General features: G+C 39.1%; 1 pseudogene; it reads left to right on the top strand.

The window, feature by feature from the left end:
- The first annotated feature begins 703 nt into the window (after positions 1-703).
- Positions 704-21,023, top strand: LOC140228787 (uncharacterized; annotated as a pseudogene).
- The last annotated feature ends 6,097 nt before the right edge of the window (positions 21,024-27,120 follow it).

The raw sequence follows: 27,120 nt of genomic DNA, 5'->3' as shown, positions 1-27,120 counted from the left end.
AACTTCCGACCTTCTTGGCTTCAGGCTTGCAGTAGCCATACTAGCTCAATGTCAGCCTTCACTGTTGATGTATATGGACATTATCCAAGTTCACTCATCCTCGTCATGAATGGGACCTGATCTTTCACTAGTGCTGCAGTGACTTCAACAACATGGACTCAATCAGTTTATCCCCCATTCTTCCCATTGTCTGGATCTTGGCTCTGCTTCTCTCTGTCAATCAGCTGTACTGTGTGAACCATGTACTGACTGCATCCGTGAAGCAGCTCTCTGTTATAACTGCAAGGTACCCCACATCGATGGGAAGCCGTATTGTATATGATCGTGACTTTCTTCTGCGTCTTAATCCGGACCCAAGCCGAATATCTTGTTTACTGAATAAGGATGAAGATCATTTCACGTTTGATGTTCAGACACTTCCCTTGTCTTCACTCAAAAAAAAGGGGAAGATGGAAGCGGATTAGGAGACATCGAGGCGTAAGGGGTGGGAGACGAAAACAGAGACACGCAGCATCAACGAGCGAAGAAAACATACCTCCAAAAGATATAAATCGGGGTAGATCAGTGAATGCTCAGCCTCTTGCCATTGCAAAATGCGCTGTTCTAAATGCACGTTCAGTTTGCAACAAAGCTGCTCTCATTCAAACATTTCTCCTCGATCATGACATTGATGTCTTAGTAATTACTGAAACCTGGCTGACGGATGGAGATGAAGTCAGCCGTCGACAGTTACTCCCAGACCCTGATGGCTACAGCTTCATCTCAGTGCCCAGAAATGGTAGTGGTGGTGGTCTTGGTATTGTAGCTAAAAGTCACATAAGCATCAAGCTGCGACCTCCTCAGAAAGCTTTGAATGTGCCGAGTTCGATCTTAGGGCTTCTAGTTTGTCAACGCTTCTGGTCGCAGTCTATAGACCTCCACCCTCTACGCAGAATGGAATCTCCAGGCACCAGTTCTTAACTGATTTCACCCCTTTTCCAGAAGATCTTGTCACTAGACAGGATAATTTCATCATTATGGGGGACTTCAACATTCACATGGATAATCTTGACAATCCGGAAGCTGCCCAGTTCGCCAATCTTTTGAATGACTGCAACTGTATTCAGCTCGTAAATCAGTGAACTCACATGGCAGGTCATATCCTCGATCTCATTATAATCAAGTGTTCTTATAAGTTCCTGGATCCAAAGGACGTTTCGATCGGATCGTTTATCTCTGACCATGCAGCTGTTCATTTCTGCTGTAGACTTGGGGAGTCTTCTCACAAGAAATGTGACAAGAAATTTCGTAAACTGCGCTCTGTTGACATTCCTTCCTTCCTCGACGATATTGAAACAGCTCTGAATCAGAAGGATTTTGGGGACAAAGTTGATGCTAATGATCTTGCTGACTGTTATGATGCCACAATCAAATGTACTTTGGACAAGCATGCCCCAATAAAAACTGTACGTGTACCTAAACGTGAGCCAGTGTCGTGGTACACAGGTGGCTTGTGGTAACAGAAACAGCATGTAAGGAGGGCAGAAAGACGCTGGCGTAAATCAGGACTCCCTGTGGATCGCAAAGATTTTACAAAGCAACGAAATATCTTCACTGATATGGCATCTGTAGCCACAAAAGATCATATCAAGCAGAAGATAAAGGACTGTGATGGTGATCAAAAGCTTCTGTTTCGTCTGGTTAATGAGCTCCTAGGAAGATCAAAATCAAAAAAGTTACCTACCATCTATGATAGTGAAGCATATCTTGCCAACATGTTTAGTGCCTTCTTTCATGAGAAGATATCCAACATCCGCAATGTGCTATCCAACTTCTCTGCCAGTGGAATAGCTCATGAAACTTCCCACCCTCCTTCCTCTACATGGCTCTCCTTCCAACTCGTATCATCAGTCGAGGTTTCCAAAATCATCAAAAGCTTGCCCTGTAAGTCATGTGCCCTTGATCCTGTTCCAACGTGGATGGTGAAAGCGGCCCCGGAGAGATTTGCAGACATCATCGTCAAGATCATTAACTCTTCCCTTGAAGCTGGCATTGTCCCAGACATCTTCAAGCGTGCTCATGTCACGCCCCTGCTTAAACAATCATTACTATACTATATGCAAACCTTCATGGATTGTGTATGCCCCTTCTCCTTTCTTATAAAAGTCTACTCCGTTTTCCTCGTTAAGAGCATGAGCATATTTAGGCATGATAGATAACCATAACCTTTTGAACTTGAATTTGACCCCCAGCCGAACATTAATCGAACTTGATTTTCAAGTATGTTAATCGTCAAATGTATATTTACAAAATATGTCAAAACCAGGGATATTTTCTTTCTTCACCTCCTAAAATGCACTAATAATTCAATTTGAAAATTTACTGTTGCCCCATGTATAGATATTTGTGTTAGTAATGTGTTGACAAACCTATGTTACATACATTCTTTCCATATGGATTTTATAGTTTAAATGCAGGAAAAAACTTGTGAGTTTTGCTACTAATCTGACAGTAGATCTGTTCTCAAGTAACATCAGATTTAGCTCATTTAGAAATACATATCTACAGGAACTCATAAAATTAAAATGCAAACAATACAAGACCTTTGATTACATGTACATTGTGTTCAGTTAAATAATTCAACCATTTGCTACAAGTACTTCATTGTATTAGGTATCTTTATCAGCTTGCAAATTCCAAACACTCCATATTGGTGCAATGCAATCATTCTAAATTTGGTACATACTGTGTACTGTGAGGCCATTTTTACACTAAATTTCCTTTAGTTTTTCTTTTCAATATGATTTTCTTTTAGAATACTGTAAAAAACTGGGCCAAGAAGGCATAACACATACTGTACTAACACAAATATCAGTACATGGGGCAACAGTTATTTTTCAGAGTGAATTATTGGTGCCTTTGGAGTAAATTTAGAAGGTGAAGAAAGAACATATCATCCTTGGTTTTAACATATTTTGTAAATATCAATTTGCCAATTAACATACTTGAAAATCAAGTTCGATTAACGTTCCCCCGGAGGTCAAATTCAAGGTCACAGTCAAGTTCAAAAGGTTATGGTTATTTATCATGCCTACATATACTTTTAAATGCATGTTTTGGATTCATTTCACAATTTCCTTTCTAATGACACCAATTTCATGAAAATTGGCCAACCAGTGCCTACGCAATGGCTGTTTGAAAACTGGTGGCCACGCCCATTTTTGCCAAAACATGACAAAAAGGGTGTGTAGCAAGACAACGGCTGGGCCAATCGCACTGAAATTCACAATATTGGCTTGGAAAAGGTGAAATTTTCTGTGTACCAAAAATTAACAAAATCCAAGAAGGTAGGATTTAAAATTGCAAAATTTTGGGGTGAACTGGCATGGAATGACCCTTTCACTCTTGCGAGCGAGCGAATGAAAATAGTTAAGGAGGAAAAATACACTTTTCTTTCAATCAATTTAGATCTATTTATGTAGTTAGTTAGTAAGTCATGCATGACTTAACTTGGTTTTCAGTGTAGGTCGGGCCGTCACAGTGGTATGTGAACGATTTCAATTTCATTTTGGCAAGCGGCCGAAAGAAGAACACACATTTCCCCCCATTCTTTATTTTTTCTTCCTCTTACTTTCCTTTACGTTTTCCCTCTTCGTCTTTCTTTCCGTTCTTCTTTTTCCCCTAGGTTTTCCCTTTACCTCTCTTTTCCTTTTTGTTTATATATTCTTAAAGACAATGAATATTCACAATTTTCAAGGTGATTACCATGAAACACAGTATTTTTTGCTTCTTTCTTGGTTTAAATTATAAACCCGTAAGGCATGCAGTGAAATATTTGCGAATAGTGCGAGCTTTCTTTTTAAAACAATATTTTCCCTATACAGTGGCCTGAAATCACTTAGAAAACCCGTAAAAATCCCCACTCCTGCAAGCATGAGTCTCTTAGCAGTAAACTGCCTACCTCCTTTACCGGTAGATCAAGGCTAATTTGAAATAGAACAAACGTACCCATACCGTACAGTATCCGCCTTTGAAAATGAGTATTGCGATAAATCAAACCCTTTATTCCAGTCCAAGATGCATGCATTATTCAGCAAGTCAGGCGTAGATTCAATTCTCGATGTAGTATGCATATAACGGTACGAGCGTGCATGTGGGTGAGGCCGAGGCGAGGGCCGTCGACTGCTAGCTCGCCTCGCGTCGCTGCCGCGCCGGCGTAGCGCGCCAAGTCTAGGTACTGCAAGCCAGCCGGCCGGCCGGCCGGCCACTCACCTCAGCTCAGTGCTAACGAAGTGCCATGGCACTGTGACTCCTCTCAGACTGGCGCCACGTTTTGGCTGGGAAAAAGGAGGAACGTATTTTATTTTTTTATTTTTTTTTTTTGATCAGAGTGAAATGGTTTTATCAGAGTGAAATGGTTTTAGTGCAGTGAAATGGTTTCGTCAGAGTGATATGGTACATCAAAGTGAAATGATTTTTTTTTTACGGAAAAATTAAATGATTTATTTTTTTTTCTTGAAAAGTGAAATTAATTTTTGTGAAAAGTCAAATGTTTTTGGTTAAAAAAAGTGAAATACATTTTGTGAAGAGTGAAATGAATTTTTATTTAAAAGTGAAATGTATTTTTGTGAAAAGTGAAATGAATTTTTATTTAAAAGTGAAATGAATATTGGCTGGAGTGAAATGAATTTTGTATTGTTTCCCTAATGGCGTTCCATATCCCACAGATGGCTCTGAAACAATTTCTGACGACAGGGAATTCCAGTTCCTTACAGTTCTTGGAAAGAACGAATGACGATGCGATTCAGTTCTCGAATATGGTACAAGATATGAATGTGGTTGCGAGGCTCTCGTCAGCTGAGTAACCTGTTTGATACTATTATGGAAGCAGGAGCTCGTCAAAAACATGGTTTTGTCGCGTAGCAATTCCAATTGCTACACGACGTAAATAATAACGTCGTGTCGTAATTCGAATTACTACGCGTCGTAATTCGAATTACTATGCGACGTAATTATTTGCGTCGTGTAGCAATTCGAATTACTACACGACGTAATTCAAAATAACTGCTCAACGACTTCACGTCCTGACATTAAATGAATTAGTGTCGTGTTGCAATTCCTAATGCTACACGACGTAAATATTTACGTCGTGTCGCAATTCGAATTACTACGCGACGTGATTATTTGTGTCGTGTAGCAATTCGAATTACTACACGACGTAATTCCGAATTACTGCTCAACGGCCTAACGTCCCGACATTGAATGAATAGGTGTCATGTTGCAATTCCCAATGCTACACGACGTAAATAATTACGCCGTGTCGTAATTCGAATTACTACACGACGCAAATAACACGTTGTGTTGTAAATAATTACAACACGACGTAATTCCGAATTACTGCTCAACGACTAGCGAAGTGAAGCAGCGAAGCGACGTTAAATCAACCAATGAAATCGTTCGTTATTTGCTCAGTGATGTATCACTGTGCAAGTGCCAAAATGTTCCTCTGGAAGTATTTTAAGCAAGTGGTCCATCTCCCTGACCATGGAAATCGCCAATGAGTATCTGGGAGATACCTTGTGGGGCCGGGATTTGTAAAAACACAGGGAAATGTGCAATGATGTCTCGTCGGGAAATGTAAAAATCTCAAAACTTTGATCAACGGGAAATGTAACAACGTCTCCCCGGGAAACGTAAAGGCGTTCAATTTTGACGGGAAATGTTAAAATCATGTACTGCAACGGTATTACGTACCGATGGTGTATAGAATACCTGATAAACTCAATGTCTAACAAAACTGCTCATGAACCTTTACCGTTTTCATTTTCTTGTAAGCCCCACAACGGACTTTCACCAAACTTGACAGATTGTGTCTTTGAGGGGACATGATTTTACTTCGCTTATCCATGAGCCCCCATCCCTCCCATCCCCAAAGGAGGGGGGGGGGGGGTTGAAGCCTCAAAAGTCCCTAAACTCGATCTGGAATTTATCTTCTTCTGTCGAACCGAAAAAGATAGAGCTAAGTTAACTATGTAGACATTAATGACTGAAATGTCATGTTTGATCCAGGCGTGCCCTGTTTGGGAGGGGGAGGGTGAGGGGAATGGGGATTTATCACATTTTCTGTATCTTTTTGAAAATCTATGACGGATTTCCACCAAACTTGCCAGATAGTATCTTTATAATGATATGATCTTAGTTTGTTATATTAAGCACCCCCAATAATTCATTCATAGATCTGTCTTATTACAATCTCGGCAACGATAACGCCACTGTTGTTTTCTCAAAACCACTGACCCAATTTTCTAAGAAAAAGGGCACTACACTCAACCTCTAAACTCTTTAATGATCTCCCTATCATATAAGTCTTAGGACAATTAATGATATGAAATTGTTTATTACAGAAATAAAGAAAAGAGCTGTATGATGGCAACAATTTATATTCAATTTATATCCAAATGCTAATTTTTATACATAAAATATTTGCTCACAGACAGGTAGTCAATTCATGTGTCACCATAAAGCTGCTATCTGCCAAATTTGGTGAAAATACGTCATAGATTTTTCAAGAAGATTCAGAAAAATAGTGGCAAATCCTCCTCCTCCTCCCCCTCACCCCCCCCCCCTCACATCAGTACCCCCCCCCCCGATCCGCCATAATCTATAATCAAAGATGAAATTTCAGTCATTAATGTCTTCATAGCAATTATCTTTTTTCTGTTTGACAGAAAAAGATTAAAAAAAGAATCCAGAGTTAAGGCGTTCAGAGCCTCCATCCCACTTTTTTTTTCCGGCGGTAGGTGGGGGAGGGGTGGCAAAGGAGGCTCATTTCAATAAATCAAGAGCTTATCACAATAAAGTTGCTATCTGCTAAGTTTGGTGGAAATCAGTAATAGATTTCCTAGAAGTTGCATATGTGGAAAATCCCCCTTCTCCCCTTACCCCCCCCCCCCGATCAGGGCACCCCTGATAATCAAACATGAAATTTCAGTCACCAATGTCTTCATATGGCACATATATATCGGTTCGCCAGAAGAAGATAACAAATTCCAGAGTTTAGGAACTTTTGAGGGTTCAACCCCACCTCCTTTGGTTTTGATACAAAATTTTCGAGACTTTTACATTTTCCGTTGCGTTTTTCAATCTACATATCCCGGCGTTGTTACAAATCCCGGGGTGACGTGTCTACATAGCCTTGCGTTGTGACAAATCCCGTATCCACAACGTATCTCCCAGATTAAATGGATGGTATCAACCGCGTAAATCCGTACGGAGGAGTGGGGGGATGATCGGCGATAGTCACCATCACCACGATTCAAGCTCATAACCGGACCAGCGCAGCCTTGGGGGGGGGGGGGGGGGGGGGGCTGCCCCCTCCCCTCGCACACACACACACACACTTTATAGGGATCGAATGTTTGCATCCCCCACTCTTTTGCATGAAATATAAAGTGGGAGGGAAGTGACAAAATATGAAGAATTTTTGTTCTTTTTTGTTTGTTTTTTCCTTGTCAGCCGACTTTCGGCGGAAAATCAGACCTTAAAAGTATTAAGACTTTTTGTTGTTGTTTCTCTTGTCTTTTGATTTTCTCTCTTCTCGACTGACAGGCGATTTTGACCTCCCCCCCCCCCCCACTCTTTCAATAACGTAGCATCGCCCTGAATGAGGGAGGAGGTTGTCTTTTTGCATTTTGATGTTGTAAATTGTGCGATTTGATGCTTTTTGCGTGTTTTATCGATTTGAAACAGTCAAACATGTTTAAGGTAGCAGTACATTTTGATGAAGATTATTATTGAACAATTTTGCCTATAAAATTGTATCATTTAAATAAACTTCTATCATTACACTAAATATCATGAACGCGACCGAGACCGAGCGAGCGGAGCGAGCGAGGGGGGAGGGGTGGGAATGGGTGTCCCCCTCCCACGGTGCGAACTTTTTGAATTGTGATGTTGTACATGGTGCAATTTGATGCATGTTTTTGCGCGTTTTGTCGACTTGAAACAGTCCTACTTGTTTAAGGTAGTAATATATTTTGATGTCGATTATCATTGAACAATTTGGCTATAAAATGGTATATCATTTAAATAAACTTCTTGTAGGCCCAATCAATGCTTACACAGAATGTCATAAACGCTACCGAGCCTGAACGAGTGGAGAGAGCGAGGGGGAGGGGAGGGTGTGGGAGGGGGGTGTCCTAGTGAGGTAGAGCTTAGGGGGGTGAGGGAGGGGGATTCCCCCTCCCGCTCGACGGAGCTTTTGCGATATTAGAATTGAAATAAAGCGATCTGAAGCACACTTTGTGTGGAAAATTCGGAAATTGTCATTCCCTAAAGTGTAAGTCTATAGAGGGGACCAAGCAATTGAAGGGTGGCAAGACACCTCTCCAATATTCGATGGAGCTTTTTTTCAGTTTTAGAACTGAAGCTCAACAATCTGGTGCACGCTTTTCTTGGAATATCTGGAAATTTGTCAATCAGAGAAGGTGGGAGGGGATAAGCCCTATTCCCCCCTCCTACACGAGGGAGATTCTGCATTTTCTGATTGCATTTAAACGTTTTGGTGCACACATTTTTGGCATATTTGGAAAACTCTCTATGTTCAAAGTGTAACCACAGTCTACTTGTATGCAGGGGGTGGGCGAGCAGGGAGAAGGCGTGGGCGAGTGCTATCACCACCCTTCCCGTACGAGGGAGCTTTTGCCTTTTTAAAGTTGAAATTGAGATATCTCGTATAAGCATATATGATGGAATATTTGGAAAATAATTTAAAAAAAATAATAATCTGAGGATCTGAGCGAGGAAAGTGTTGATTAAAATGGGATATTCCCCTTGTACATGAGGGAACATTTGAGTTTTCGGAATTTTAGTGATAAGTCTTGTGTACTCAGAATTATTCAGATTTGTTTTGTTTTTTTTTTTTGTAAATCTGAAGAGTGTACGAAGGCTATAGGGAAAGGGGCACAAAGGGGGAGGGTTTGGGAAGGGGTATCCCCCTCCCAAGCACGAGAAATTTGTATTTCTTTTTTTATTGAAATTCAACGATCTGGTGCACACTTTCAGTGAAATATTGAAAAACTTATTATTTTGCTTGATGAAAGGTTGAAACCAAGCGTGGAAAGGGTTTATTGAAAGACGATATCCCCTCCGATCCGCGGTGGATTTTTGTGTTCTTTTTTGTAACCGAAGTGACAGACCTGGTGCACACTTAAGATGAAACATTTGAAAATCTGTCAATCTAAAAAGAAAAAAAGGAAAAGGACCGAAAGGGGGAGGAAGTGGAAGGAGGTATCCCCCTCCCACGCGAGAGAGATTTTTTTTTCATTTTCAGAATTAAAATTCGCAATCTGGTGCACACTTTGCATAAGATATTTGGACAGTTTTCCCCTCTGATATGAGGGAACTTTTGTAAGTGAAAACTCTGCTGCACACTCTTTGATAAAAAATATTAGGAAATCCATCAATCTCAAAATTGTACAAAGTGACAAAGGGACCCAGTAGTGGAGCTTTTGCATCTTTATGATTGCAATTCCACGATCTGGTGCATAGTTCTGGTGGTATTTGGACAATTTTCCATAAAGAAAGTTCGAGATTTGTCCTCATCTCAGGAATTGCTTGTGGGACAAATGATTTGTCTGCCCCGTGGGGGCGGGGCAAATGCCCCTTTGCCCCCCCCCCGAGATAGATTCGACGCCCCTGATCATCCCTGTGTATTCCCATAGATGTATCCTGAGTCATCATCGTTTCTGGAATGATTCAGGAAACGTGGGGGGATTCAATTATGGCGGTGTAGTTTTTTTTTTTTTTGTTGTTGTTTGTTTGTATTCGTACATAACTTGCAAATGTTCCCGAGTTGCTCGCGTCATAGCATGTAGGCCTATACTATTTCACGTTGTCAACGTCTGGACCATACCATATGTCGATATTACTTTCTTCGCGAGCGAGCGAGCGAAGCGAGCGAGCGCTTGAGAAAATGATGTATACATTATCCTACAAGATACAATACTGTTCAGCTATGTTACTTCTGAAGGTGAGCGTACGAACGTCATGCAATATGCCAAAATTGATAAAATCACATTTCTGCTTCCTCCATTTTTTTCTCAAATTTCGGGGGGGTGATTGTAAAGGCCATCCCCCCTCCTCCATTTCAGGGAGGGGGATCCATACCCCCATCCCCCCCCCCCCGCAAAGCAATCCTAATAAAAGTTGGGTACCATCTTTTATTACGATTTTGATATCTCAGCCATTTCAAATTCAATTTTATCAAACAAAATAGTGAATCCGTCTTGGAATTAAAAGCTCTTTCATAAAAGGTTTCTCATTATCTCACAAAAAAAAATGTTAGACACCTAAAGTTAGGTCTCAACCAAAACTATACGATTCCTTGAACATGGCCAGGGAGATGGGCCGCTTGCACTTGCACCGTGACACACCACTGAGCAAATAACGAAGGATTTCATTGGTTGATTTAACGTCGCTACGCTGCTTCACTTCGCTAGTCGTTGAGCAGTAATTCGGAATTACGTCGTGTAGTAATTATTTACAACACAACGTAATTATTTGCGTCGCGTAGTACGTAATCATTTACGTCGTGTAGCATTAGGAATTGCAACATGACACCTATTATTTTATTCCATATCGGGACGTTAAGTCGTTGAGCAGTAAATTCAGAATTACGTCGTGTAGTTATTCGAATTGCTACACGACGCAAATAATTACGTCGCGTAGTAATTCGAATTGCAACACGACGTAATTATTTACGTCGTGTAGCATAGAGGAATTGCAACACGACACTAATTCATTTCATGTCGGGACGTTAAGTCGTTGAGCACTAATTCGGAATTACGTCGTGTAGTAATTCGAATTACGACACGACGCAAATTTTACGTCGCGTAATAAGTCGAATTACTACGCGACGTAATTATTTACGTCGTGTTATAATTCGAATTTGTACGCGACGTATATCCATGTTTTTGACGGGCTCCTGCTTCCATATTTACTATAGTCCTGTGCTGAAAGCTGAGTAAGATTATTGTGTATTTTGTACATCATAATTGGCCTGTCATTTTCTCTGCGCTGTTCCAGAGTGGTCCAATCAAGTTCTTGCAGCACTTTGGTGAAACTTAAGGTGTTATGGTAGCGATTTAAAGTGAATCTCGCAGCTCTTCTCTGGACCATTTCCACTTTGTGGATGAGGTTCCTGGAAGATGGGTCCCAAACTGTGGAAGCATACTCAACAATTGGTCGAACCAACGTTTTGTAAGCTGTGGCTTTAACATCAGAAGATTTTATGCGAACATTGCGTCTTAGAAATGCAAGGACGTTATTGGCTTTATTGACAGTATTATTGATGTGTTGGGTCCACTTCAAATCAGAAGTGATGGTTACACCCAAGTACTTCACAGATTCAACAGATTCAAGAGGTACGTTATTTAGATGATACACGTGTTGCACCTTTCTTCTTTTCCTGGATATTGTCAAAACCTTACACTTATCTGTGTTCAAAACCATCATCCATTTTTTTCGCCCAGTCACCAATTTTGTTTAGGTCCTCTTGAAGATTTTGCGTATGATGTTGATTGTCAGTGGTCATGTAGGAAATTGCATCATCGGCAAAAAGGCGAACCTTTGACGCTAGACGATCAGGCAAGTCATTAATGTAAGGCAGAAAGAGGCAAGGTCCAATGTATTTTGGTGACACATTTTGGTAAACATTTTCCCCCTTATCTTTCTCTTGTAGTTTACAATGGCTAGTGGCAAGAAACTGGTGATGCAAGGAGATGAAACGGACACTGTCTCCATGTGCCAAGAATTTGATCTCCAGGCTTTCACTCTTGACGACCTTGAGAGGGAGGTTCAGCCCCTGTTGTGTTCCACCCCAAGGAATCTAACAAAGGCAACACACAGAAAGCGACAGCGAGACAAACGGGGTGTCAATGTGCAGCAAAGCTGCTAAGGTTTGTTTGATTTGATTTGATGACTCATATTGTTGATTAGCTGCAGCTCAAGTTCCATTTATTTTTGACTACTGAAAGTAAGAAATTCACTGGGAGGAAAAAAGAAAACACATACACAAAAAAAATGTGGTATGGAACAGATGTATGCAAATATGACTGTACACCATGTATTGATCTGCACCACCACAGGAAAACATATATATATTTTTTAAAAACACATTTGTTACTAAATCAGGCCTCAGTTTCATCAAATTTGGGTCAAGACCACACCTTCCACTCAAAGGGGCAAAGTGAATAATAAAATGTGGCTGTGAACGGTGGCCAGTGGGAAGGGGTGGCGGCAAATAACCTACAGCCAGGAGGTATTTCAGGTGCTGCTAAGTCAACTGAAACTTGCCCCTATTTTACATCCTTGGAGTCATCCTATATGTTCTTTTTTTTTTTTTTTTTTTGCTGTCACTCTCACCTAAGTTTAGAAAAATAAATGTTGCATGTTCATTTCTGTTAATTTCTTGTTATTGTTCTTCAAAGTTTATAAATCAACATATAGGCCGAGAGAGTGGTACACAAGTACACAATGTTGTATTTCAGACATGGCTATTTGACACTTTGAAGTTTTTTAAAAAATGTATCCAGAATGGTGTGTTTTTATTACTTTTTCTTTTCTGTTCTTTTCAAAACTTCAATCCCACTTTTTATGGCCACAGGTATTTTTTAGGTTCCCCTGGCAAACATCGAAGAAGGGAATGCATGTACACGCTGATAAAGGCATCGGCAAGCCGGGTGGAGGCCTACAAAGCAGCGATTGTGGCCAACCCACAAATCCAAATACCCATCCTTCCTGTCATGAACATCGATGAGGACTGGCACCCAGAGAGAGCAGAGTCCTCCAGATACATGCTCCTAGCTGGCTGTAATCTTCTAGCAGCACTCCTTGACTTGATTGGAGACGAGAAGTATGTGATAAAAATCAATTATTGTCACCCTTTTTATTGTCATGTTGGCTGGAAACCCTACATTGAGTGATTGTTAATGTAAGGGGGAAAAGGGAAAAAGTGACTTACCAGGCGGGTATATGTACAATTGTATCCAGCCAAAATAGCTGTCAGTCCATCTAAAATATTTACCAGCGATATATCAAAATCTTAACAAATGTATGTACTTTTCTGTACTCAATACAATTCACCCCAGCTTTAATAGCCAAGATGCCATGTACACAGGAAGACATTCGAAGATAAATCCTACCAGATACTCAGCTAGCACCTGAGTTGAGATTGGAAAAAGTGGATTAAAATCTTCCTAAAGAACCCTACTGCAGGGCTAAAATTCATACTCACAACATACCATTTGACTGCATGCCAGGTGAATGAACCACTACATCATAACCTTCAAGTGTTTACAGATAGTAAGTCTGACCCTAGGAAAGTTCATTCTTCCAATTGAAATAGCAACCAATTGTTGTCAAAGCCGTATTTTAGTTCTGTTTGAGGGCTTTGAAGTGATCTTAAAATTTACTGGTATAATTTCACTATCAAACCTCTAAAGATAGCATCTGTTATCTCTGGAGCATATTCTAAGACATTAACATTATAGATTGTTATGGTTTTCTCAAATCTGTCCTGGGTTTCTGGGACGAACACTGTACTAGGGATTTCTATAGCTCAGTCGGTAGAGCACCGGGCTAGCAATCCGGAGGTCTCGGGTTCGACTCCCTATGAAATCCCATTTTCTTTGCTCTTTTTTCCACTAATAATTTATATTCTTTCTGGTCAGTTTATTCTGTCTTTATTTGTTACTATATCACAATATTCAGACATGTTCTACTTTGCCAAAAATTCTTTACCAATGTGGAAATAAATTGAGGTCAGTAATTATTATTTTTCAAACATATTAGTGGTCTGGATACTATTAGATAATGTTTGATGTCTGGAAATATTTCATTATTATGAGACACTTGTGGCCTTGTTAGAAAAAAAAAGTGCTTAGTGAATAACAAGCAATGTACTTGATTGTGTTTTTTTCTTTCATTTCCCTCTTGTCTTTGCTTTGTAGGTTTGCACATCTCAGGAAATGTACCGTGAGGGTGCATGGAGCTGTGGGGATTGCCGAGGCCTTGCAGGTCGCAGCCTTATTTCAGCAAGAGCAAAGTTTGCTCATAGATGATGTGCCGACCCTTCAAGCCAAGGTGGCAGTGTGCAGGAGGCTGCTCTACAGCATCCATGACCTGGATGAGGACGCTGACGAGCCACCTACAAGGGTGCAAGATTCCTGGAGGAAGCAGGCGGCTGCTGCTTTAGGATGTTTGTCTACAAACCCCAAGGTGAGCAGATTTATAGTAATGTTAAGTGGGAGGGGCATTCCCTCTCTAAGTTTTAATCCAGGAGTTCTTGTGAAGTGAGAGGTATATTATTTTTATACATTATTGTAGATAATTTATGCATACTTGTGTATAGGAGAATATTTCGAAATAAATGCTGTCTTTCCTTGTTTGTTTGTTTGTTTTTTAATCTGGTAGGTGTTTTTGAGTTGGGGAGGAAATTGTATGTGTGCATGACTCTGGATGTGTCTCTCATCTGATTTGAATTTGTAGATCGATATAAATGAGCCATTTCCATTATGTTTTATCAAGCAGTTTTTATGCCTCCGCCACGAAGTGGTGCCGGAGGCATTATGTTTTCGGGTTGTCCGTCCGTCCATCCGTAATGAATTAACTAAAAAACCTTTTGAGGTATCCTAATGAAACTTGGCATGTGTGTGTATTAGGGGGTGAAGTTGTGCCTATCAACTTTTGGGTGCACATGCTCAAGGTCAAATATCAAAAGGTTAAGGTCAAATACGTAAAATTTCACTATTTCCTCCATATCTATGCAATGCCTGAAGATATGTTCATAAAACTTAGTGTATTCATGTATTACCACATTAAGATTCTCTTGTGAAAGTTTGGGGTCATGAGGTCAAAGGTCAAAAGGTCAAGTAACAATATTAAAACTTCACTTTTTTCTCTGTAACTTGGAAATTGTTCAAGGTATCTTCATGGAACATAGTACATGTACTGACTGGCAGTGATTATCTAGAGAATTTAGGGTTCATGGGGTCAAAGGTCAGGGGTCAAAGGTCAAGGGCAACACTTAAACATTTTACTATTTCCCTCATATTTATGCAATGCCAACAGGATTATGTTTTTTTTTACACTTTTTGTGTGCATGTATTACCTAATGGAGATTCTGTGGAAACTTTTTTTTTTGCCTCAAAGGTCAAAAGGTCAAAGATCAAAGGAAGGTGCTCAACTAACTTTTTCCTCCATATCTCAGAAGTGGTTCAAGTTATCTTGAAACTTTCTACATACTAGTATTTATGCATGTTCTGCCTGACAGTGATTATCCTATGAATTTTAGAGTCAAAGGCCAGATGAAAATGGTAACAATGTACTTTTCACTACAGAAATTGCACTTTTTCTCCATACCTTGAAAATTACTCAATGCATAAACTTATGAATGGGCAAAGTCAAGTTAAAGTCCTTAAATCCCCAAATACATGCTCTCCTATTCATCCAAGTAAACCTAGGTCAAGGAAGGTGAACGTTCAACACATTTACAACCAGTATGACAAACTTTTGTGAAAATGTAATCACACATTGTCCACATGTACTATAGACCTTTTAGGAGAATCATGCATTATGGCGGAGGCATACCAGTCGCCTTAGCAACATTTCTAGTTATTAATGTTTACATATGCTCAATTCGGGAGTTCTATTTTTTTTTCTCTCTCTCTCTCTCTTGGTAAATTGGTACATTTCTTATGAGACTTCTATGCACTAAATATGTCATAAACTTTGTCAATTGTATAGGATCGGAAGAAATTGGAAACAACGTTCCAAATGGCGCTGTACAGCCGGAGATGCTACGCAAAAATGGAGCGTCTTTTCACGCTCTATGCGGAAAAAAGTGGAAAAGCTTTGAAGCAAACGGTGAGTTTTCCGCTGTGTCATCATGTTTGTATTAATTTAATTTGAGTCTTTTCCGCTTGAGTCAAGTCTTTTTTGATGACAAATTTACACTCATTGCATCAAATATATAATTTATGATGTGAATGGAGAAGTGGAGCTCCACCAGCTTAAGACGTCAGCGAAGCGGCTGAAGGGGTTGCAAGGAGTTCGGACGGAGTTCCAGCTTCTAGCTAAAAAGAAATCGTGTGAGGAATGCTGCATGGAGTACCCAGAGTACACCAGTCATGCAGATCTGGAGCAGTTCATTGGTTCGTCTCCACTTATATTTTCTGCATGTTTGCAGTTTAATTCAAAAGGTCCTAGTGCTTAATGAGTTTACTCCATTTGAATGAAATTGAATGTGAAGTGTTTATTCAACACTGTATGTGCCACATTCACATGACCAACTCAATCAACAGTGTGCCAAGTTTGAATTTTTGCTCAAACACACAAACCCGCTGACACTGATTGATAAATCACCAAACACTGCAGTACAATGAAAGTTTTACTTGCAATTCCATTCCTTTCACAAGTAGCTTGGATCATCTGGTGGTTAAATATCAAGCAGTGTTTCCCAATGGATTTTCGAGTATATTTGAATTTTCATCACTGTTTTGTGGGCAAAGTCATGTCTACAAAATATAGACTTACTAGTCATTTGAAAGAAAAACGATCATATATGTGTCTTAGAATTTACATCGTAGCAGACCTTGACATTTTCTCTACAACTTTGCTCATTACATGTCCAACAACAAAAGTCTATAAAAGAAGTGTGTCAAACCATGCCTATATTGCAGTCTCAGAATAATGTAGCACACAAGGAGTTTACACTGTGGCACATAAAGAGTTAAAGGCCTGAATAGTTTCTTTCAATCCAAGAAAACAAATGCAAAAAGTCCTCAAATAACAATTTGAAAACTACATTCCTCCACTTGAGTGTCTTCACAACAATATTTAGTTTAAAACATATTTGCCAACTGCATTTACTTGCATGAAATTCCTTCTCGCTCAAGGATTTTTGTCTAGCCCACCAGTGGTGGAGTGAGGCTAAGAGATCACTTTGATGTCTGTCTGTGTGTCCGTCTGTTGTCCCTCCTTCAATCTGTTACGATTACAAAAACTTAAAAAGAAAACTGTGCTTAATGCTCCAATATCCAATCAAACTTAGATGGAAGATCTATCATACTAACCAACAGATTTTTAAAGCATCCAAAAGTCACTACAAGGTCAAAGGCCACCAGGAGGGTCAATGACCCTTGTAACCCAGAGTTGAGTCTTTTTGCAACAAGTTTCTGTTATTGCCCCCCCCCCCCCAAAAAAAATGCCCCAATTTGCCCCACCCACAAACCAGGAATGTGAACAAAATGCAAATAACTGTGCATTCTTCTTATTCTTCTTTTTTGAGGGGGGGAGGGGGCTTACCTGTTGCTTCATTTGAACTCTGGACAGCTAATTCTCTGCAGTTTCATTTTGAAATGTGCATTTTAAACTGTTTGTGCCCATTCTCATTCCTGATCATGCTGTCATGTATGAGAGGTCAAACAAAAGTTGAAAAATATATTTGATTTTTCATTTAACATTTTACCCAGGGAAAAATGCTGTAGAAATCTAGTTTGTTTTTGTTTGTTTTTTGATAATGCACTGTACATTACTTTGTATAGTTACCGTAACCACATATGACAATTTATATGCATTATATCTCATTTATCATAGGCATGGACTTCAAGAAGGCGATCCCAAGGGATTTCTTTAACTATGTCCAGGAAGCCACACAGCCAAAGACAGGAGTAAATGCCAGCACATCATCCACATTAAGAGAATCGCCTGTCCGCCTCACCATTCTTGAAGTGGTAAGAATGAAATGCTTCAAGACCTTTGCATTGATGTGTTCTAATCATGTCTAGCCACAGCCGGGGGGGGGGGGGGATGCATGATCTAGGTAGCAATTGCTATCCCAAAATGTGAAAGAATTTTTTCCATTGTTATATTATATAAATGGATTAACTAGGTCAGTAGTTCGCAGCGGGGGGGGGGGGGGTGCATGATCTAGGTAGCAATTGCTATCCCAAAATGTGAAAGAATTTTTTCCATTGTTATATTATATAAATGGATTAACTAGGTCAGTAGTTCGCAGCGGGGGGGGGGGATGCATGATCTAGGTAGCAATTGCTATCCCAAAATGTGAAAGACTTTTTTTCCATTGTTATATTATATAAATGGATTAACTAGGTCAGTAGTTCGCAGTCCAGGATAAAAATCCCAGAGCAGTGGCAATGCAGAATAAATAAAGCAATCATGTGCTCTCTTCATTGTCTATGGTCATTGGAGCACACATTGGCATACACGTCCATTTGCTGCTGTACAGATTTTAACCTTAATTTTGTGGTATAATGCAGAAATTCTGATTTCATGAATCAATTAGTAAAATTAACATTTTGGGGACAAATGAGTGATACAGGCTTGGATATAATGTCAGACGCTATGTGCATGCCTGTTTTCATTGCATTTGCACATTCAACAGCAAAATCTTAGCTGATGTGAAACCCTACCCTCCCATGCAACTACATGTGTATAATTTAAGAAAGCTAGGTGGCTACTAAGGGCCTTTCCCTTCTCTTTCATGTTGTTATTGATGTTGTCCGTTTATCTTGCCTGATTTCAAGAAACATGAGGTAGGTGTATCAGATGTTGTCCTTTAACCATGTATCACCAAAGGAAGCTAGATGGACCATATAATGAATTTTAAAGGCGACAGAGGCTTAATGATAAGACTGCATGACATATGTGTAGTCCTGTAAAATGTCTGTAAAATTGTTTGCTTTATGATATTACAATAAGAAAATTCAACACTGTTGAATTGCATTTTGGGTAGATTTTGTGCGGCGTACAGGCAGGTGGGTTCCATTCCCGGTCTCTTTTATTTTAGATCGAATGCTGGAAGTAATTATATAAATAATTCAATTTTCTCCCCTCAATTATTTCATCGAGAAGGAATATATAATCATTCATATCACAAAGATTGAATTTAAGTACAATATCATTTTCTTAAATATACCACGATCTCAAATTCAAAATGCTATGTAACCCTTTTTCATTGTTTCCAGGATTCAACAACTAACATGAGCAAGGTGAGCAGAGATCTGAAGGATGGCTCTGCCAACGTTATCGTCATTTCAGACACCATTGCCATTGCGTACAAATGGCAGCAGCAACTGGAGAATCAAGGCTTTGAAATATGTGGGGAGAGTGTTGTTGCTGGAGAAAATAGTGGTAAGTTGGCTTATATGCTTAAGCTTGAAGTGCAGTATGTGTAGATATAAGTCAGCATTTCTGTTGCTCACATGATATAAGATAATTTATTACATGCTAGGCTACTATATAGATGACAGGGTTTTTGCGTGGTGGGGATAACAAAAAAATCCCCAAGATTCTGGCCTTTCATTATTTGGCATGGAAACATTATATTGTTGTAGTTGTTTCTTTTTTCTTTCTGTCAGTTCAAATTACACGGTGATGCATATCTGATTTGTTGATAATATTCCTAATTTTGAAAGAACATTATAATAGGGTTATACAGCTACTCACAAAACCATCACACACCTTAAAAAAAAAAGATCTGTCACACTTTACTGTATACTTTATATGCATGGCCAGTAAATTTGGTGATGTATTTGATTGCTCTATTACAATGTGAATGCCAGGTTTAATCTTGCCTTCATGTTACATGAATTAAGTCATTGCTTTATAACAAAATACTGTTTCTCATATTTTTCTTTGAATCCTCCTCTTGACAGCAAGGCACGTAACTGCAGCTACTAGTGAAAGGCGCTATTACACAATAAGGAGAGTGGTGACAGAAGAGGACATGGTGCAGTCCATCCTGTCTACGTTTTCAGATGCCCAAGACCAGGTCGCACTTGCAGTGAAGGAGTATGGTATGTCAATAGGAAGCATGAAGTCAAGTAGGCCTCTATGTATTCATGGTTGCGTCTTGTATGCGTGCTTGCATTTGAAGTATCTGCTCATGTCTTGTCATTCATCTGTCTGTCTGTCCATTCTTTCAGTCCCAAGTTAGTTTCTGTGCAATAACTTGAAAACATGTTGGCCAAATTTTGATAATTTTTGGTGTGTAGTTATATCATTCTAAAATACATGTCAAGTTCTAATTCGCAATGTGCTTGCAGAAAGTCACATCTCCTTACATGTGCATATTGGTTTTCCTTAATAAATTGAAATATATCAAATGGATTTTTATTTTTTGGTGTGTAGGCATTTCAATTAAAACGTTACTTCATGCGATAACTTGAGAAATGGCTAACTGATATTACTGTTTTGTTGTTGAGGTATTTTACACTAAATTATACAACTTCCTGATCACAATCAGCAGGGGCATCCATTTACTATGGACACACAACATGTCTAGTTTCTTTCTTTCTTTCTTTCTTTCAGAGAATATAAGAGATGATTTCTACCCCTCACAAATTCTATAGGAATGGATAATGATGAATTTGAGTACATTTATGATTCTGGTGAATGTATTTTGTTCCAGATCTTATAAACACTAGCAATGGTAACAATTTAATCAGTGTTGTTTGTCATTGAGTGGCCAAATGATTTATGGAATGCTTGTGAAGCATGCTCAAACACAGAGTAATTAAAGGGTGAAGACAAGTAATTCCATTTAGCTTGATCAGTGCATTTCCTATGTGGAATAGAAACTTGAATTATTTCTTCAGTCACTAAGTTAAGGGAACTCTCATCATATCATTCATATGCAGTTTCTTACTAAATGTTCTCCATAGTCTAAGCTAAGAAATCATCAATTGCAAACAAAAATCTGAGTCATTTGCAGAAAATTAAAGAATGGAGTATGTGTGCATTCTGAAACTATTTCCATGCCTCCATTTCAGGTAGCATGCTCTCTTTCAATATTCCATTTCCTGTTTTCATCTCTTTTTATCTATTGTGCAGATGCCATTCAGGATGAGACGATCCAGCTCGGGAGGATGCCGAGGAGGCTCACCTTATTCAACCCAACAACCATCCATGTAGATTCTAGTGGGAGCGACTACGAGTTTTCCGAACTTGACTCAGCAGAATAGAAGGACTTCACCTGAACCAAACACTTGGGATCTGTCATCATACATCCTGTCTTGCATTTTTTTTTTTACTTTTTTTTTTCTTGAAAACCCGGACCTGAAACAGATTTTCACTAAACTTGGCAATTAGCATTACTACTAGGATAGGATCTCCATATATATATTTTTTTTTTTTACAAACAGGGACCATGCTTCCCTGTGGGCCCCCAAACTCCTCTATTTAGGGAATGTTTGAAAATCTTCTTTTCTGGAACCAGAAGTTATAGAGCTGAGTTGATGCTATGAGTAAGTACATTTATGACTGTAGTTTCAATTTTGTTCATGGCCGATCTAGGGGTGCCACTTTGGGGTCTTGGGGTATTCGAATTGGGGACTAACTTTAATATTTTCATCTCTTTCTTGAAAACACATTGTCAAATTTTCACCAAACTTTGCAGATGTTATCACTAGAGGTGATATGGCAGAGATACATTTGAAACAGGCTCCATTCTCCAACTGGGGATCACCTTGAGCTCAAGGATTGGGGGGGGGGGGAAGACGACACCATCTGTCACATCTTAAGTGATGAGCAAAGTAGTTAACGCCATCTTGTCTGTGAAGATGAAGACAATGGAATTGCACATGAAAATAGTCCAGTCTCTTGTTTTGTTTTGTTCTGGTTTGGTTTTTGTTTTTTGTTTTTTGTTTTCTTTTTAACATTGCATGTTATTTACCTCTCCTGCTGTGGCTGTATAGTCCTATCTTTGACAAGCACTACCTCTGGCAGCTGGTGCAGAGGTGACAAAAGTCCTGCCATTAGATGCCAAGGATTATCTGGAGGCAGAGGCATAGATGAAAGACAATTCTTGGGTGACGTTCTTGGGCATGTGTTTATCATCCAGGTCTCACTGCCACACAATAGAGTACTAGTACTTATGCCTGGTAGATCTTTATTTTTGTGATCTTGGTCAGCTTTAAGCTGTTGTTGTCTTATGCCCAGAGAGTTGAGCCACCACAGCAGCTGCTTTGCCATGGGTATGCTGAGCTTGGCACCAAGGGACAGGTTGAAGGTGACAGTAAAGGCAAGATAGGTTAATTTTTTCACCTCTTGCAGTCTGTGGATCCAATATGTGTGAGATTTCTGATGTAGCCTGACCCATGGTGTTGGTCTTCTTTAGGCATATATAACTAAGCCAAAGTCGCTACATGCTTGCTCAAAGTAGTTGATGAGCCCTTACAGGGTTTCCTCTTCGTGTGGTTCACAGAGCAGCAGCATCATCAAGGAGCATCTCTTTGATCAGGACACAGATGTGAGGGATTGAACAGTTTTTTGTTACTTATAGTCTACAGTTAACACTCCATCACCCGATGTCTCAAAGGCATGTGACAGTGACAGGGAGAAGGTGATGCCAAATAATGTGGGAGCAAGGCACACTTGCTTTATATGCCGTTTTTTATTCAGAAGATGGCTGATATTGTGTTGTATGGTGCCTTTCATATCATTGAAGATTTAATGAATCCCAGCACCTTTGGTAGATATGCAATTTTTTGAGGCGGGATGAAGAGGCCTTTTTTACTGACTAAGTCCAAGGCCTTTGTAAGATTAATGAAGGCCACGTATGATGGCATTCTCTGCTCTCTGGACTTCTCCTGAAGTTTGCATATAATCGAGAACACAATGTTATAGTAGTTTATCTTCCGGTTCTAGAGCCACACTGATTCTGGGTAAATTTGAGAGGCAAGCAGTTGTAGTCTGGACAGGATTATGCGTGTAAAGGTCTTTCCAACAGTGCTGAGAAGAAATATGTGGATTCCATGTAATTGTTGCAATCACTGTGATCATCTTTGTTTTTGTAAAATCAATAGTTTTGGTGAGCTTTGCTATAAATGCTCTGTGATGCTGTCCCAGCAGATGATTTCAGAGTGGCTAACTTGGTTGCGGATGGATCATGAGCCTTCTTCACGCTGGCATACCTCCTTCAGGTATCGCCACTGTCAGTGGCTGACTTGCTGCTCTGACAGATTTCCTGCCAATATCTGTTAGCACAGCTTTGGGCAGTCAGTTGGGTATTTATTACTTCTTGCCTTTCTGAGTTATACGAGTGTCTTTGTAGAAGAATCGGCGTGTATTGCATAAGAGCTGTGCACCTTACTCACAGCCTGTGAGTGCAAAGGACAAGACATTTCAGGTCTTTAGTATTATCTGTGAAGCATTTAATGTATATTTCTTTCTCTTTTTAGCTTTATTTCAGTCAGCTCAGATTTTGTAAAGCCTCTACCAATTTACCACTCCCCTTTCCTGCACTGTATAAAAGCATAATTTTCAACTTGATTTTGTTGCAACTCTTGCCACTTATATTTGTTTATACTTTTACATTTCTTATTGTAAAGGTCAATGTCTGGAAAATAAGGTCTTTTTTAGCATACACTATCACAGTACTTTACACATTTTGATATTGGAAAATGATGAATAATTTTGTTGTAAGCACACATCCGTCACAATGTTCCTGTTTGATTACAACTCTTCATAAAACAGGGCCCCGGGATTAATTACTAATGATTTTATCATTGTGACATGCAAAGCTTATGTAACTTGATGTTTCACTTGGACAATTTGTTTTAACAGTTTGTGGTTTATCCAAACTTGAGATGTAGTCTAGTGGGATTTGGGGAAAATATGACTGTTAGAGGCATTTTTTAGTAAAAGTTGGGAACCGGTCTATTTTGTATAATTCAAGTACGCTGAATCCGAAAATTCCGGTTCCCAAGCAGAATTTTGAGTCTAAGAGCATCTAATTTGCATAAACAAAATGGCCACCAATTCATTGCTTTTTAAGGTGTTTCGATGATCTAATTTTCATAAAATGTTCCTAGACATGCAGAAATAGTAATAATTTCAGAAATTAAAGTGCAAAGACAATAGCTAGGTCATCAATTGTTCATATCTTTCACTTATATATGCAAATTAAGAAGTGAAATATGCAAATTAGGAGTTGCCGCTGATACAGCAATGCATTACCGCATATAACCCTGCACCTCAAAACAAACAAAAAGTCGCCAGACATGAATTTTTAGTTAAGACCATATTCTGAAAGAGCAGACTTTAAGCTTTAAAATGATGTATAACTCAAATCAAATGGACTCTCCTAACCTATCTAAATATTTGAAAGAAAGCACAAACTCAGGAAAAGTGTGAACTGAGAAAAGAGGCTCTGAAGTACAGTGTCTATTCAAGCGCTTAATCTTTACCAAACCGTGCTGGCTGTGCGATGAATGGGACAAAAAACAGGAAGTAAACCACCAGAGTAATAACAATGAAGGGATTTTAAGATTAAAGTGAAATTAAGCATGCCTCATTAACATATTCTGTCCATAATCAATGCCAACTTTCACAACAGTAGCACTATCCTTTCAAAAGTTATTAGAGTTGAAAGTGAAGAGTGTGGACAAGGTTTTTCAGAAATGAAAAAGAGATTCTAAAGACACACCTAATCACACTATTCTACCAAAAATGTTCGAGATAAACTGCTAAAAAAACACACTTTCCTGCCCGTTTTATGATACCAAATTTTAGCATAATGTAAAAGAAGACCTGCTCTTTCAGAAAATATAAAAAAGTTAAGTTCGGCTAGGTTGACCCATTTCACTTTATTTTCAGTCCTCACGCAAAATCAGTGTGTGCGACTTTATGTTCGTTTTGAGGTGCACGGTCACATATGCACATGTATACCTACGTGTTCATCTATCCGTGTATCTATGTGTTTGTACCTACATGTTGGGAACCGGGCTATTTTGTATAATCAAGTACACTGAATTCAAAAATTCCTGTTCCCAAGAGGAATTTCGAGTCTAAGAGCATCTAATTTGCATAAACAAAATGGCCGCCAATTCATTGCTTTCTAAGGTATTTCGATGATCTAATTTTCCTAAAATGGTCCTAGACATGCGGAAATAGTAATGATTTCAGAAATTAAGGTGCAAAGACAATAGCTAGGTCATCAATTGTTCATAACTTTCACTTATATATGCAAATTAAGAAGTGAAATATGCAAATTAGGAGTTGCCGCTGACACAGCAATGCATTACCGCATATGCACATGTATAGTACCTACGTGTTCACTTCTGTTTTTAATCATTTTAACAAGTTATCGGGCAAACAAAAAGTACTTGGTGTCGCCAGAGTCGAATCAAAATTAATCAATTCAAAAGAATTGAATAACACTTATGCAATTATCTATGCAAATTGGTATTCAAGAGGATACATAACTGGCAGGATTCTAGATTCTACAACGCATCGCCGCAATATATGGATCTGAATCATAATTCTGATGATAGTTCATTGTATCAAGACCGGTTCACGATTCCTAGTGTGATAAAGAGTATTAAAATAAAACATGCATCTCATTTGCATAATAAATTAAGCAAAATTTTTCCTTTTTTAACATATTTTCCTCTAAAACAAAGTTTTGCTAATAAAATGTACCTTGGCGTAGTGAAAAATATATATGCAATCGGTCAAGCAAACTGTACGTGGTGTCATCTGAGTCCGAGGAAAATCAAGTACTGGAATCAACCAATTCAGAATAAAAAAAAAAAAAAGAAGAATAACAATATTTGCAATGACGCATGAAATTGGTATGCAAGAGGCTATACTACAACAGGCTTCGAGATTCTACAACACATTGCCGCGATATATGAATCTGAATCATTATAGTTATAATATCAAGACATAAGTTGATGATTCTCTTGTGATAAAGAGATGCAAAAAAAAAAACCGCTATTAGAAATACCCTAATAATCTAATTTGCATAATGAATTATACAAAATAGTTGGCCGTTTGTATGGATATATTCCCTAAAACAAAGTCTTGCTCTCAAAAAGTACCTTGGCGTACTAAAATACAGCTAAGTTATCAAGCAAACAAGTTGCATATTATGATGTCGTCAGAGTCCAAAGTGAACCAGGTACTGGAATCAATCAATAAAGGAGAACTGAATGACACTAAAAGGAAATATGTTTTTTTAATTGATATTCAAGAGGCCGTAGACCAGGCAAGTTTCGAGATTCTACAACGCACTACCGCAATATATGAATATGTTTCATAACAGTTATAACATCAAGACCTGTTAATGATTCCTGGTGTGAATAAGAGATGCAAAAATTGACTGCAACTACTAAACAACACACATCTATTATCTCATTTGCATAATAGTATATGCAAATATTCACCCATTTTCTATGCATACTTACCACCAAAAACAAGGTCTTGCCATCAAAGTTATCGCCAGGCGGGCAAGCACAACACTATACATTACTCTTCGGATTAGTGCAGGGTCACTTAATCCTTCCCTGTACTTTGTCGTTTTCATTAATGGATAAATTGGTTTATAGTTATTTTCAATCTGTTTGATTTAAAATCAAGTGGCAACTTTCATAAATTTCGTCATAATTTATTTTTTTTTTTTAATCTATCTCTTCACCCACTCTCCAGGCTCAAGCAAAAAAAAAAAAAATGTAAGAAAAATCCTGATATCTCGGACAGTGTCAGAAACAGAAACGAAGGATGAACTTTGTAATTCTAGTCATCAACACCTTCTTATTTTGGCTGAAAAGAAACATAATCTGAGTCGAAAAGTCTATTTCTCAATCGAGCTAAATTGATCTACATTCATGCAAGGTTTGCATCATCACATTGTTGCTAAAGGAGTATCTCACCGGGCTTGAAACTAGTTCGCGACTAGTTCGCGACTCCAGATTATGCTAGTTGCAGAGTCGTCTCCGCGACGTCTCCGAGACCTCTCCTGAAAATTACAGAGTCTGCGATTAGTCGCAAGAAATTTAAACATGTTCGATTTTTCGTTAAGTCTTCGCGACGTCTCCGAGACGTCTCCATCAGTTGCGGAGACGTCGCGGAGACTAATCATATCCGCGACTGCTGAGACGTCTCCGCGATGTCTCCGAGACGTCTCAGAGACGTCGCTGGGACCTACTCTAGAAACCACGTGACCCATCTGCGTACTGACATCCTGCCTAGATCAAGTCAGGTGATCCTGCAACGGCTCCCTCATATTTGAAAATTTTTGACACCTGCCATAATTCGTCTCAGAGACGTCTCCTTGGT

Source organism: Diadema setosum, chromosome 5 (assembly GCF_964275005.1).
Source record: "Diadema setosum chromosome 5, eeDiaSeto1, whole genome shotgun sequence".
In the NCBI taxonomy this organism is placed as follows: domain Eukaryota; kingdom Metazoa; phylum Echinodermata; class Echinoidea; order Diadematoida; family Diadematidae; genus Diadema; species Diadema setosum.
This window is presented reverse-complemented; position numbering and strand designations above follow the sequence as displayed.